Source organism: Lissotriton vulgaris, chromosome 11 (genome assembly GCF_964263255.1).
Source record: "Lissotriton vulgaris chromosome 11, aLisVul1.2, whole genome shotgun sequence".
Taxonomy (NCBI): domain Eukaryota; kingdom Metazoa; phylum Chordata; class Amphibia; order Caudata; family Salamandridae; genus Lissotriton; species Lissotriton vulgaris.
The window spans coordinates 738,178,462-738,191,546 of NC_141699.1; positions in this window are offsets into that span (position 1 = coordinate 738,178,462).

The following is a 13,085-nucleotide window of genomic DNA, read 5'->3' on the forward strand; positions in this document are numbered from 1 at the left end:
TCCTTTCCTATTACACCTCCCACTTGGCTTGCAGTCATAATTACAGATCGTTACCTAGTGCGGAATTCCTAATGCCTCATTGTTCTGTGTAATTGTCACCCATGGCAATTGGTCAAATGGTGCCCTGACATCATAATGCTACTGCAGGATGTCATCTGACATGATGGCAAGCAATAGAATACATTTATCATGGTATTGAAATGGGTAGTAGGAAAGACAGGACTCCAGGCTGAAGGCAAAGATTGTGAGATTAAATAAACAAGGAAATTACATCAGATTTATTCATTAGTTTTATGGTGTCGGTGATCATAATATTCTCAGGTTCTCTATAGGTGAACTGATGGGGATTTGCAAGAATGAAGATGTCAGAATATGTTGTTTATAGCTTTTCTCATTCCCACTAACTGTAGCATAAACCTTCCTCCGTAAACTTATCAGATCACTTAATGGTCATTGGTGTACCATAACCTAAAAGAATTGCTGTGAGCAGGGTACGCTGTTGCTTTGGTAGCAATGAGATCTTTTTATCTACATTCTAATATAGGTGCTAGGGTTGTGTAGAGAGTGGTAGGAAATGAGGATTAAGATTGACAGGTATGCTAGGTTGAAAATAATATTGAAATTTGAATTCTTTTTGAGCTGTGGATTTTTAAATATTATAGACGTCATAGTACTGATTAATAACCCTTTATCAAAATCTGTTTGTTGTTGTGTTGCATTAGTTTGGGAATATTCAGGTTCTGTTAATAGACTAACAGTGGACTTTTCCATTTGCAGAATATATTGAATGACCAGCAGAGGCAGTGTTGCAGAAGATGATTTCTCTGAGTTGCTGAACCCAAAACAAAACAAAAAAAAAAGTTCAGCAGCTTTCGGCTCGATTTACCAGTTTACATGGTGAGTCAAACTCTCAATTAACCATTTTGCTTGTCCTTAAAAGAAGTTCAATGCATCTGATGGCTCTCAGCTCCTTTTAGTGGGGTATTACGCTAGAATATTATTTGTCAAGACTGCAGAGATATGGATGGCGCCATTGGAATCAGGATAGCTTTTCTAAAATGTTGATTGTCTACAAGGCTGACAATCCTACTTTAAATACTTGTTCTAACAATATGTCAACAGAGAAAATTAGAGTCTTTGAGGTTGAAATGAGGTGTCTTATAGTGGGGCAATCGACTTACTCTCGCATGGAGGGAAGCTAATTTAACCTTCCTACCTTCACACTGCATGTGTGACTCTTATACTCAAGAAGGATTTCTCTTTAGGAGACTCTGTGTTCTTGTACCTCCATACCCCTTTCAAAACAGGAGCCCAATGCTTTCAATATTGCAGAGTCCTTTCCCATTACACCTCCCACTTGGCTTGCAGTCATAATTACAGATCGTTACCTAGTGCGGAATTCCTAATGCCTCATTGTTCTGTGTAATTGTCACCCATGGCAATTGGTCAAATGGTGCCCTGACATCATAATGCTACTGCAGGATGTCATCTGACATGATGGCAAGCAATAGAATACATTTATCATGGTATTGAAATGGGTAGTAGGAAAGACAGGACTCCAGGCTGAAGGCAAAGATTGTGAGATTAAATAAACAAGGAAATTACATGAGATTTATTCATTAGTTTTATGGTGTCGGTGATCATAATATTCTCAGGTTCTCTATAGGTGAACTGATAGGGATTTGCAAGAATGAAGATGTCAGAATATGTTGTTTATAGCTTTTCTCATTCCCACTAACTGTAGCATAAACCTTCCTCCGTAAACTTATCAGATCACTTAATGGTCATTGGTGTACCATAACCTAAACGAATTGCTGTGAGCAAGGTACACTGTCACTTGGATAGCAATGAGATCTTTTTATCTACATTCTAATATAGGTGCTAGGGTTGTGTAGAGAGTGGTAGGAAAGGAGGATTGAGATTGACAGGTATGCTAGGTTGAAAATAATAATGAGATTTGAATTCTTTTTGAGCTGTGGATTTTCAAATATTATAGACGTCATAGTACTGATTAATAACCCTTTATCAAAATCTGTTTGTTGTTGTGTTGCATTAGTTTGGGAATATTCAGGTTCTGTTAATAGACTAACAGTGGACTTTTCCATTTGCAGAATATATTGAATGACCAGCAGAGGCAGTGTTGCAGAAGATGATTTCTCTGAGTTGCTGAACCCAAAACAAAACAAAAAAAAAGTTCAGCAGCTTTCGGCTCGATTTACCAGTTTACATGGTGAGTCAAACTCTCAATTTACCATTTTGCTTGTCCTTAAAAGAAGTTCAAGGCATCTGATGGCTCTCAGCTCCTTTTAGTGGGGTATTACGCAAGAACATTATTTGTCAAGACTGAAGCGATATGGATGGCGCCATGGTCATCAGGATAGCTTTTCAAAGATGTTGATTGTCTACAAGGCTGACAATCCTACTTTAAATACTTGTTCTAACAATATGTCAACAGAGAAAATTAGTGTCTTTGAGGTTGAAATGAGGTGTCTTATATTGGAGCAATTGACTTACTCTCGCATGGTGGGAAGCTAATTTAACCTTCCTACCTTCACACTACATGTGTGACTCATATACTCAAGAAGGATTTCTCTTTAGGAGACTCTGTGTTCTTGTACCTCCAGACCCCTTTCAAAACAGGAGCCCAATGCTTTCAATATTGCAGAGTCCTTTCCCATTACACCTCCCACTTGGCTTGCAGTCATAATTACAGATCGTTACCTAGTGCGGAATTCCTAATGCCTCATTGTTCTGTGTAATTGTCACCCATGGCAATTGGTCAAATGGTGCCCTGACATCATAATGCTACTGCAGGATGTCATCTGACATGAGGGCAAGCAATAGAAGACATTTATCATGGTATTGAAATGGGTAGTAGGAAAGACAGGACTCCAGGCTGAAGGCAAAGATTGTGAGATTAAATAAACAAGGAAATTACATGAGATTTATTCATTAGTTTTATGGTGTCGGTGATCATAATATTCTCAGGTTCTCTATAGGTGAACTGATAGGGATTTGCAAGAATGAAGATGTCAGAATATGTTGTTTATAGCTTTTCTCATTCCCACGAACTGTAGCATAAACCTTCCTCCGTAAACTTATCAGATCACTTAATGGTCATTGGTGTACCATAACCTAAACGAATTGCTGTGAGCAAGGTACACTGTCACTTGGATAGCAATGAGATCTTTTTATCTACATTCTAATATAGGTGCTAGGGTTGTGTAGAGAGTGGTAGGAAAGGAGGATTGAGATTGACAGGTATGCTAGGTTGAAAATAATAATGAGATTTGAATTCTTTTTGAGCTGTGGATTTTCAAATATTATAGACGTCATAGTACTGATTAATAACCCTTTATCAAAATCTGTTTGTTGTTGTGTTGCATTAGTTTGGGAATATTCAGGTTCTGTTAATAGACTAACAGTGGACTTTTCCATTTGCAGAATATATTGAATGACCAGCAGAGGCAGTGTTGCAGAAGATGATTTCTCTGAGTTGTTTAACCCAAAACAAACAAAAAAAAGTACAGCAGCTTTCGGCTCGATTTACCAATTTACATGGTGAGTCAAACTCTCAATTTACCATTTTGCTTGTCCTTAAAAGAAGTTCAACGCATCTGATGGCTCTCTACGCAAGAATATTATTTGTCAAGACTGAAGCGATATGGATGGCGCCATGGTCATCATGATAGCTTTTCAAAGATGTTGATTGTCTACAAGGCTGACAATCCTACTTTAAATACTTGTTCTAACAATATGTCAACTGAGAAAATTAGTGTCTTTGAGGTTGAAATGAGGTGTCTTATATTGGAGCAATTGACTTACTCTCGCATGGAGGGAAGCTAATTTAACCTTCCTACCTTCACACTGCATGTGTGACTCTTATATTCAAGAAGGATTTCTCTTTAGGAGACTCTGTGTTCTTGTACCTCCAGACCCCTTTCAAAACAGGAGCCCAATGCTTTCAATATTGCAGAGTCCTTTCCTATTACACCTCCCACTTGGCTTGCAGTCATAATTACAGATCGTTACCTAGTGCGGAATTCCTAATGCCTCATTGTTCTGTGTAATTGTCACCCATGGCAATTGGTCAAATGGTGCCCTGACATCATAATGCTACTGCAGGATGTCATCTGACATGATGGCAAGCAATAGAATACATTTATCATGGTATTGAAATGGGTAGTAGGAAAGACAGGACTCCAGGCTGAAGGCAAAGATTGTGAGATTAAATAAACAAGGAAATTACATCAGATTTATTCATTAGTTTTATGGTGTCGGTGATCATAATATTCTCAGGTTCTCTATAGGTGAACTGATGGGGATTTGCAAGAATGAAGATGTCAGAATATGTTGTTTATAGCTTTTCTCATTCCCACTAACTGTAGCATAAACCTTCCTCCGTAAACTTATCAGATCACTTAATGGTCATTGGTGTACCATAACCTAAAAGAATTGCTGTGAGCAGGGTACGCTGTTGCTTTGGTAGCAATGAGATCTTTTTATCTACATTCTAATATAGGTGCTAGGGTTGTGTAGAGAGTGGTAGGAAATGAGGATTAAGATTGACAGGTATGCTAGGTTGAAAATAATATTGAAATTTGAATTCTTTTTGAGCTGTGGATTTTTAAATATTATAGACGTCATAGTACTGATTAATAACCCTTTATCAAAATCTGTTTGTTGTTGTGTTGCATTAGTTTGGGAATATTCAGGTTCTGTTAATAGACTAACAGTGGACTTTTCCATTTGCAGAATATATTGAATGACCAGCAGAGGCAGTGTTGCAGAAGATGATTTCTCTGAGTTGCTGAACCCAAAACAAAACAAAAAAAAAAAGTTCAGCAGCTTTCGGCTCGATTTACCAGTTTACATGGTGAGTCAAACTCTCAATTAACCATTTTGCTTGTCCTTAAAAGAAGTTCAATGCATCTGATGGCTCTCAGCTCCTTTTAGTGGGGTATTACGCTAGAATATTATTTGTCAAGACTGCAGAGATATGGATGGCGCCATTGGAATCAGGATAGCTTTTCTAAAATGTTGATTGTCTACAAGGCTGACAATCCTACTTTAAATACTTGTTCTAACAATATGTCAACAGAGAAAATTAGTGTCTTTGAGGTTGAAATGAGGTGTCTTATAGTGGGGCAATCGACTTACTCTCGCATGGAGGGAAGCTAATTTAACCTTCCTACCTTCACACTGCATGTGTGACTCTTATACTCAAGAAGGATTTCTCTTTAGGAGACTCTGTGTTCTTGTACCTCCATACCCCTTTCAAAACAGGAGCCCAATGCTTTCAATATTGCAGAGTCCTTTCCCATTACACCTCCCACTTGGCTTGCAGTCATAATTACAGATCGTTACCTAGTGCGGAATTCCTAATGCCTCATTGTTCTGTGTAATTGTCACCCATGGCAATTGGTCAAATGGTGCCCTGACATCATAATGCTACTGCAGGATGTCATCTGACATGATGGCAAGCAATAGAATACATTTATCATGGTATTGAAATGGGTAGTAGGAAAGACAGGACTCCAGGCTGAAGGCAAAGATTGTGAGATTAAATAAACAAGGAAATTACATGAGATTTATTCATTAGTTTTATGGTGTCGGTGATCATAATATTCTCAGGCTCTCTATAGGTGAACTGATAGGGATTTGCAAGAATGAAGATGTCAGAATATGTTGTTTATAGCTTTTCTCATTCCCACTAACTGTAGCATAAACCTTCCTCCGTAAACTTATCAGATCACTTAATGGTCATTGGTGTACCATAACCTAAACGAATTGCTGTGAGCAAGGTACACTGTCACTTGGATAGCAATGAGATCTTTTTATCTACATTCTAATATAGGTGCTAGGGTTGTGTAGAGAGTGGTAGGAAAGGAGGATTGAGATTGACAGGTATGCTAGGTTGAAAATAATAATGAGATTTGAATTCTTTTTGAGCTGTGGATTTTCAAATATTATAGACGTCATAGTACTGATTAATAACCCTTTATCAAAATCTGTTTGTTGTTGTGTTGCATTAGTTTGGGAATATTCAGGTTCTGTTAATAGACTAACAGTGGACTTTTCCATTTGCAGAATATATTGAATGACCAGCAGAGGCAGTGTTGCAGAAGATGATTTCTCTGAGTTGCTGAACCCAAAACAAAACAAAAAAAAAGTTCAGCAGCTTTCGGCTCGATTTACCAGTTTACATGGTGAGTCAAACTCTCAATTTACCATTTTGCTTGTCCTTAAAAGAAGTTCAAGGCATCTGATGGCTCTCAGCTCCTTTTAGTGGGGTATTACGCAAGAATATTATTTGTCAAGACTGAAGCGATATGGATGGCGCCATGGTCATCAGGATAGCTTTTCAAAGATGTTGATTGTCTACAAGGCTGACAATCCTACTTTAAATACTTGTTCTAACAATATGTCAACAGAGAAAATTAGTGTCTTTGAGGTTGAAATGAGGTGTCTTATATTGGAGCAATTGACTTACTCTCGCATGGTGGGAAGCTAATTTAACCTTCCTACCTTCACACTACATGTGTGACTCTTATACTCAAGAAGGATTTCTCTTTAGGAGACTCTGTGTTCTTGTACCTCCAGACCCCTTTCAAAACAGGAGCCCAATGCTTTCAATATTGCAGAGTCCTTTCCCATTACACCTCCCACTTGGCTTGCAGTCATAATTACAGATCGTTACCTAGTGCGGAATTCCTAATGCCTCATTGTTCTGTGTAATTGTCACCCATGGCAATTGGTCAAATGGTGCCCTGACATCATAATGCTTCTGCAGGATGTCATCTGACATGAGGGCAAGCAATAGAATACCTTTATCATGGTATTGAAATGGGTAGTAGGAAAGACAGGACTCCAGGCTGAAGGCAAAGATTGTGAGATTAAATAAACAAGGAAATTACATCCGATTTATTCATTAGTTTTATGGTGTCGGTGATCATAATATTCTCAGGTTCTCTATAGGTGAACTGATAGGGATTTGCAAGAATGAAGATGTCAGAATATGTTGTTTATAGCTTTTCTCATTCCCACTAACTGTAGCATAAACCTTCCTCCGTAAACTTATCAGATCACTTAATGGTCATTGGTGTACCATAACCTAAAAGAATTGCTGTGAGCAGGGTACGCTGTTGCTTTGGTAGCAATGAGATCTTTTTATCTACATTCTAATATAGGTGCTAGGGTTGTGTAGAGAGTGGTATGAAAGGAGGATTGCGATTGACAGGTATGCTAGGTTGAAAATAATATTGAGATTTGAATTCTTTTTGAGCTGTGGATTTTCAAATATTATAGACGTCATAGTACTGATTAATAACCCTTTATCAAAATCTGTTTGTTGTTGTGTTGCATTAGTTTGGGAATATTCAGGTTCTGTTAATAGACTAACAGTGGACTTTCCCATTTGCAGAATATATTGAATGACCAGCAGAGGCAGTGTTGCAGAAGATGATTTCTCTGAGTTGCTGAACCCAAAACAAAACAAAAAAAAAAGTTCAGCAGCTTTCGGCTCGATTTACCAGTTTACATGGTGAGTCAAACTCTCAATTTACCATTTTGCTTGTCCTTAAAAGAAGTTCAAGGCATCTGATGGCTCTCAGCTCCTTTTAGTGGGGTATTACGCAAGAATATTATTTGTCAAGACTGAAGCGATATGGATGGCGCCATGGTCATCAGCATAGCTTTTCAAAGATGTTGATTGTCTACAAGGCTGACAATCCTACTTTAAATACTTGTTCTAACAATATGTCAACTGAGAAAATTAGTGTCTTTGAGGTTGAAATGAGGTGTCTTATATTGGAGCAATTGACTTACTCTCGCATGGAGGGAAGCTAATTTAACCTTCCTACCTTCACACTGCATGTGTGACTCTTATATTCAAGAAGGATTTCTCTTTAGGAGACTCTGTGTTCTTGTACCTCCAGACCCCTTTCAAAACAGGAGCCCAATGCTTTCAATATTGCAGAGTCCTTTCCTATTACACCTCCCACTTGGCTTGCAGTCATAATTACAGATCGTTACCTAGTGCGGAATTCCTAATGCCTCATTGTTCTGTGTAATTGTCACCCATGGCAATTGGTCAAATGGTGCCCTGACATCATAATGCTACTGCAGGTTGTCATCTGACATGATGGCAAGCAATAGAATACATTTATCATGGTATTGAAATGGGTAGTAGGAAAGACAGGACTCCAGGCTGAAGGCAAAGATTGTGAGATTAAATAAACAAGGAAATTACATCAGATTTATTCATTAGTTTTATGGTGTCGGTGATCATAATATTCTCAGGTTCTCTATAGGTGAACTGATGGGGATTTGCAAGAATGAAGATGTCAGAATATGTTGTTTATAGCTTTTCTCATTCCCACTAACTGTAGCATAAACCTTCCTCCGTAAACTTATCAGATCACTTAATGGTCATTGGTGTACCATAACCTAAAAGAATTGCTGTGAGCAGGGTACGCTGTTGCTTTGGTAGCAATGAGATCTTTTTATCTACATTCTAATATAGGTGCTAGGGTTGTGTAGAGAGTGGTATGAAAGGAGGATTGCGATTGACAGGTATGCTAGGTTGAAAATAATATTGAGATTTGAATTCTTTTTGAGCTGTGGATTTTCAAATATTATAGACGTCATAGTACTGATTAATAACCCTTTATCAAAATCTGTTTGTTGTTGTGTTGCATTAGTTTGGGAATATTCAGGTTCTGTCAATAGACTAACAGTGGACTTTCCCATTTGCAGAATATATTGAATGACCAGCAGAGGCAGTGTTGCAGAAGATGATTTCTCTGAGTTGCTGAACCCAAAACAAAACAAAAAAAAAAGTTCAGCAGCTTTCGGCTCGATTTACCAGTTTACATGGTGAGTCAAACTCTCAATTCACCATTTTGCTTGTCCTTAAAAGAAGTTCAAGGCATCTGATGGCTCTCAGCTCCTTTTAGTGGGGTATTACGCAAGAATATTATTTGTCAAGACTGAAGCGATATGGATGGCGCCATGGTCATCAGCATAGCTTTTCAAAGATGTTGATTGTCTACAAGGCTGACAATCCTACTTTAAATACTTGTTCTAACAATATGTCAACTGAGAAAATTAGTGTCTTTGAGGTTGAAATGAGGTGTCTTATATTGGAGCAATTGACTTACTCTCGCATGGAGGGAAGCTAATTTAACCTTCCTACCTTCACACTGCATGTGTGACTCTTATACTCAAGAAGGATTTCTCTTTAGGAGACTCTGTGTTCTTGTACCTCCAGACCCCTTTCAAAACAGGAGCCCAATGCTTTCAATATTGCAGAGTCCTTTCCTATTACACCTCCCACTTGGCTTGCAGTCATAATTACAGATCGTTACCTAGTGCGGAATTCCTAATGCCTCATTGTTCTGTGTAATTGTCACCCATGGCAATTGGTCAAATGGTGCCCTGACATCATAATGCTACTGCAGGATGTCATCTGACATGATGGCAAGCAATAGAATACATTTATCATGGTATTGAAATGGGTAGTAGGAAAGACAGGACTCCAGGCTGAAGGCAAAGATTGTGAGATTAAATAAACAAGGAAATTACATCAGATTTATTCATTAGTTTTATGGTGTCGGTGATCATAATATTCTCAGGTTCTCTATAGGTGAACTGATGGGGATTTGCAAGAATGAAGATGTCAGAATATGTTGTTTATAGCTTTTCTCATTCCCACTAACTGTAGCATAAACCTTCCTCCGTAAACTTATCAGATCACTTAATGGTCATTGGTGTACCATAACCTAAAAGAATTGCTGTAAGCAAGGTACACTGTCACTTGGATAGCAATGAGATCTTTTTATCTACATTCTAATATAGGTGCTAGGGTTGTGTAGAGAGTGGTAGGAAAGGAGGATTGAGATTGACAGGTATGCTAGGTTGAAAATAATAATGAGATTTGAATTCTTTTTGAGCTGTGGATTTTCAAATATTATAGACGTCATAGTACTGATTAATAACCCTTTATCAAAATCTGTTTGTTGTTGTGTTGCATTAGTTTGGGAATATTCAGGTTCTGTTAATAGACTAACAGTGGACTTTTCCATTTGCAGAATATATTGAATGACCAGCAGAGGCAGTGTTGCAGAAGATGATTTCTCTGAGTTGCTGAACCCAAAACAAAACAAAAAAAAAGTTCAGCAGCTTTCGGCTCGATTTACCAGTTTACATGGTGAGTCAAACTCTCAATTTACCATTTTGCTTGTCCTTAAAAGAAGTTCAAGGCATCTGATGGCTCTCAGCTCCTTTTAGTGGGGTATTACGCAAGAATATTATTTGTCAAGACTGAAGCGATATGGATGGCGCCATGGTCATCAGGATAGCTTTTCAAAGATGTTGATTGTCTACAAGGCTGACAATCCTACTTTAAATACTTGTTCTAACAATATGTCAACAGAGAAAATTAGTGTCTTTGAGGTTGAAATGAGGTGTTTTATATTGGAGCAATTGACTTACTCTCGCATGGTGGGAAGCTAATTTAACCTTCCTACCTTCACACTACATGTGTGACTCTTATACTCAAGAAGGATTTCTCTTTAGGAGACTCTGTGTTCTTGTACCTCCAGACCCCTTTCAAAACAGGAACCCAATGCTTTCAATATTGCGGAGTCCTTTCCCATTACACCTCCCACTTGGCTTGCAGTCATAATTACAGATCGTTACCTAGTGCGGAATTCCTAATGCCTCATTGTTCTGTGTAATTGTCACCCATGGCAATTGGTCAAATGGTGCCCTGACATCATAATGCTACTGCAGGATGTCATCTGACATGAGGGCAAGCAATAGAAGACATTTATCATGGTATTGAAATGGGTAGTAGGAAAGACAGGACTCCAGGCTGAAGGCAAAGATTGTGAGATTAAATAAACAAGGAAATTACATGAGATTTATTCATTAGTTTTATGGTGTCGGTGATCATAATATTCTCAGGTTCTCTATAGGTGAACTGATAGGGATTTGCAAGAATGAAGATGTCAGAATATGTTGTTTATAGCTTTTCTCATTCCCACTAACTGTAGCATAAACCTTCCTCCGTAAACTTATCAGATCACTTAATGGTCATTGGTGTACCATAACCTAAACGAATTGCTGTGAGCAAGGTACACTGTCACTTGGATAGCAATGAGATCTTTTTATCTACATTCTAATATAGGTGCTAGGGTTGTGTAGAGAGTGGTAGGAAAGGAGGATTGAGATTGACAGGTATGCTAGGTTGAAAATAATAATGAGATTTGAATTCTTTTTGAGCTGTGGATTTTCAAATATTATAGACGTCATAGTACTGATTAATAACCCTTTATCAAAATCTGTTTGTTGTTGTGTTGCATTAGTTTGGGAATATTCAGGTTCTGTTAATAGACTAACAGTGGACTTTTCCATTTGCAGAATATATTGAATGACCAGCAGAGGCAGTGTTGCAGAAGATGATTTCTCTGAGTTGTTTAACCCAAAACAAACAAAAAAAAGTTCAGCAGCTTTCGGCTCGATTTACCAATTTACATGGTGAGTCAAACTCTCAATTTACCATTTTGCTTGTCCTTAAAAGAAGTTCAACGCATCTGATGGCTCTCTACGCAAGAATATTATTTGTCAAGACTGAAGCGATATGGATGGCGCCATGGTCATCAGGATAGCTTTTCAAAGATGTTGATTGTCTACAAGGCTGACAATCCTACTTTAAATACTTGTTCTAACAATATGTCAACAGAGAAAATTAGTGTCTTTGAGGTTGAAATGAGGTGTCTTATATTGGAGCAATTGACTTACTCTCGCATGGTGGGAAGCTAATTTAACCTTCCTACCTTCACACTACATGTGTGACTCTTATACTCAAGAAGGATTTCTCTTTAGGAGACTCTGTGTTCTTGTACCTCCAGACCCCTTTCAAAACAGGAGCCCAATGCTTTCAATATTGCAGAGTCCTTTCCCATTACACCTCCCACTTGGCTTGCAGTCATAATTACAGATCGTTACCTAGTGCGGAATTCCTAATGCCTCATTGTTCTGTGTAATTGTCACCCATGGCAATTGGTCAAATGGTGCCCTGACATCATAATGCTTCTGCAGGATGTCATCTGACATGAGGGCAAGCAATAGAATACCTTTATCATGGTATTGAAATGGGTAGTAGGAAAGACAGGACTCCAGGCTGAAGGCAAAGATTGTGAGATTAAATAAACAAGGAAATTACATCCGATTTATTCATTAGTTTTATGGTGTCGGTGATCATAATATTCTCAGGTTCTCTATAGGTGAACTGATAGGGATTTGCAAGAATGAAGATGTCAGAATATGTTGTTTATAGCTTTTCTCATTCCCACTAACTGTAGCATAAACCTTCCTCCGTAAACTTATCAGATCACTTAATGGTCATTGGTGTACCATAACCTAAAAGAATTGCTGTGAGCAGGGTACGCTGTTGCTTTGGTAGCAATGAGATCTTTTTATCTACATTCTAATATAGGTGCTAGGGTTGTGTAGAGAGTGGTATGAAAGGAGGATTGCGATTGACAGGTATGCTAGGTTGAAAATAATATTGAGATTTGAATTCTTTTTGAGCTGTGGATTTTCAAATATTATAGACGTCATAGTACTGATTAATAACCCTTTATCAAAATCTGTTTGTTGTTGTGTTGCATTAGTTTGGGAATATTCAGGTTCTGTTAATAGACTAACAGTGGACTTTCCCATTTGCAGAATATATTGAATGACCAGCAGAGGCAGTGTTGCAGAAGATGATTTCTCTGAGTTGCTGAACCCAAAACAAAACAAAAAAAAAAGTTCAGCAGCTTTCGGCTCGATTTACCAGTTTACATGGTGAGTCAAACTCTCAATTTACCATTTTGCTTGTCCTTAAAAGAAGTTCAAGGCATCTGATGGCTCTCAGCTCCTTTTAGTGGGGTATTACGCAAGAATATTATTTGTCAAGACTGAAGCGATATGGATGGCGCCATGGTCATCAGCATAGCTTTTCAAAGATGTTGATTGTCTACAAGGCTGACAATCCTACTTTAAATACTTGTTCTAACAATATGTCAACTGAGAAA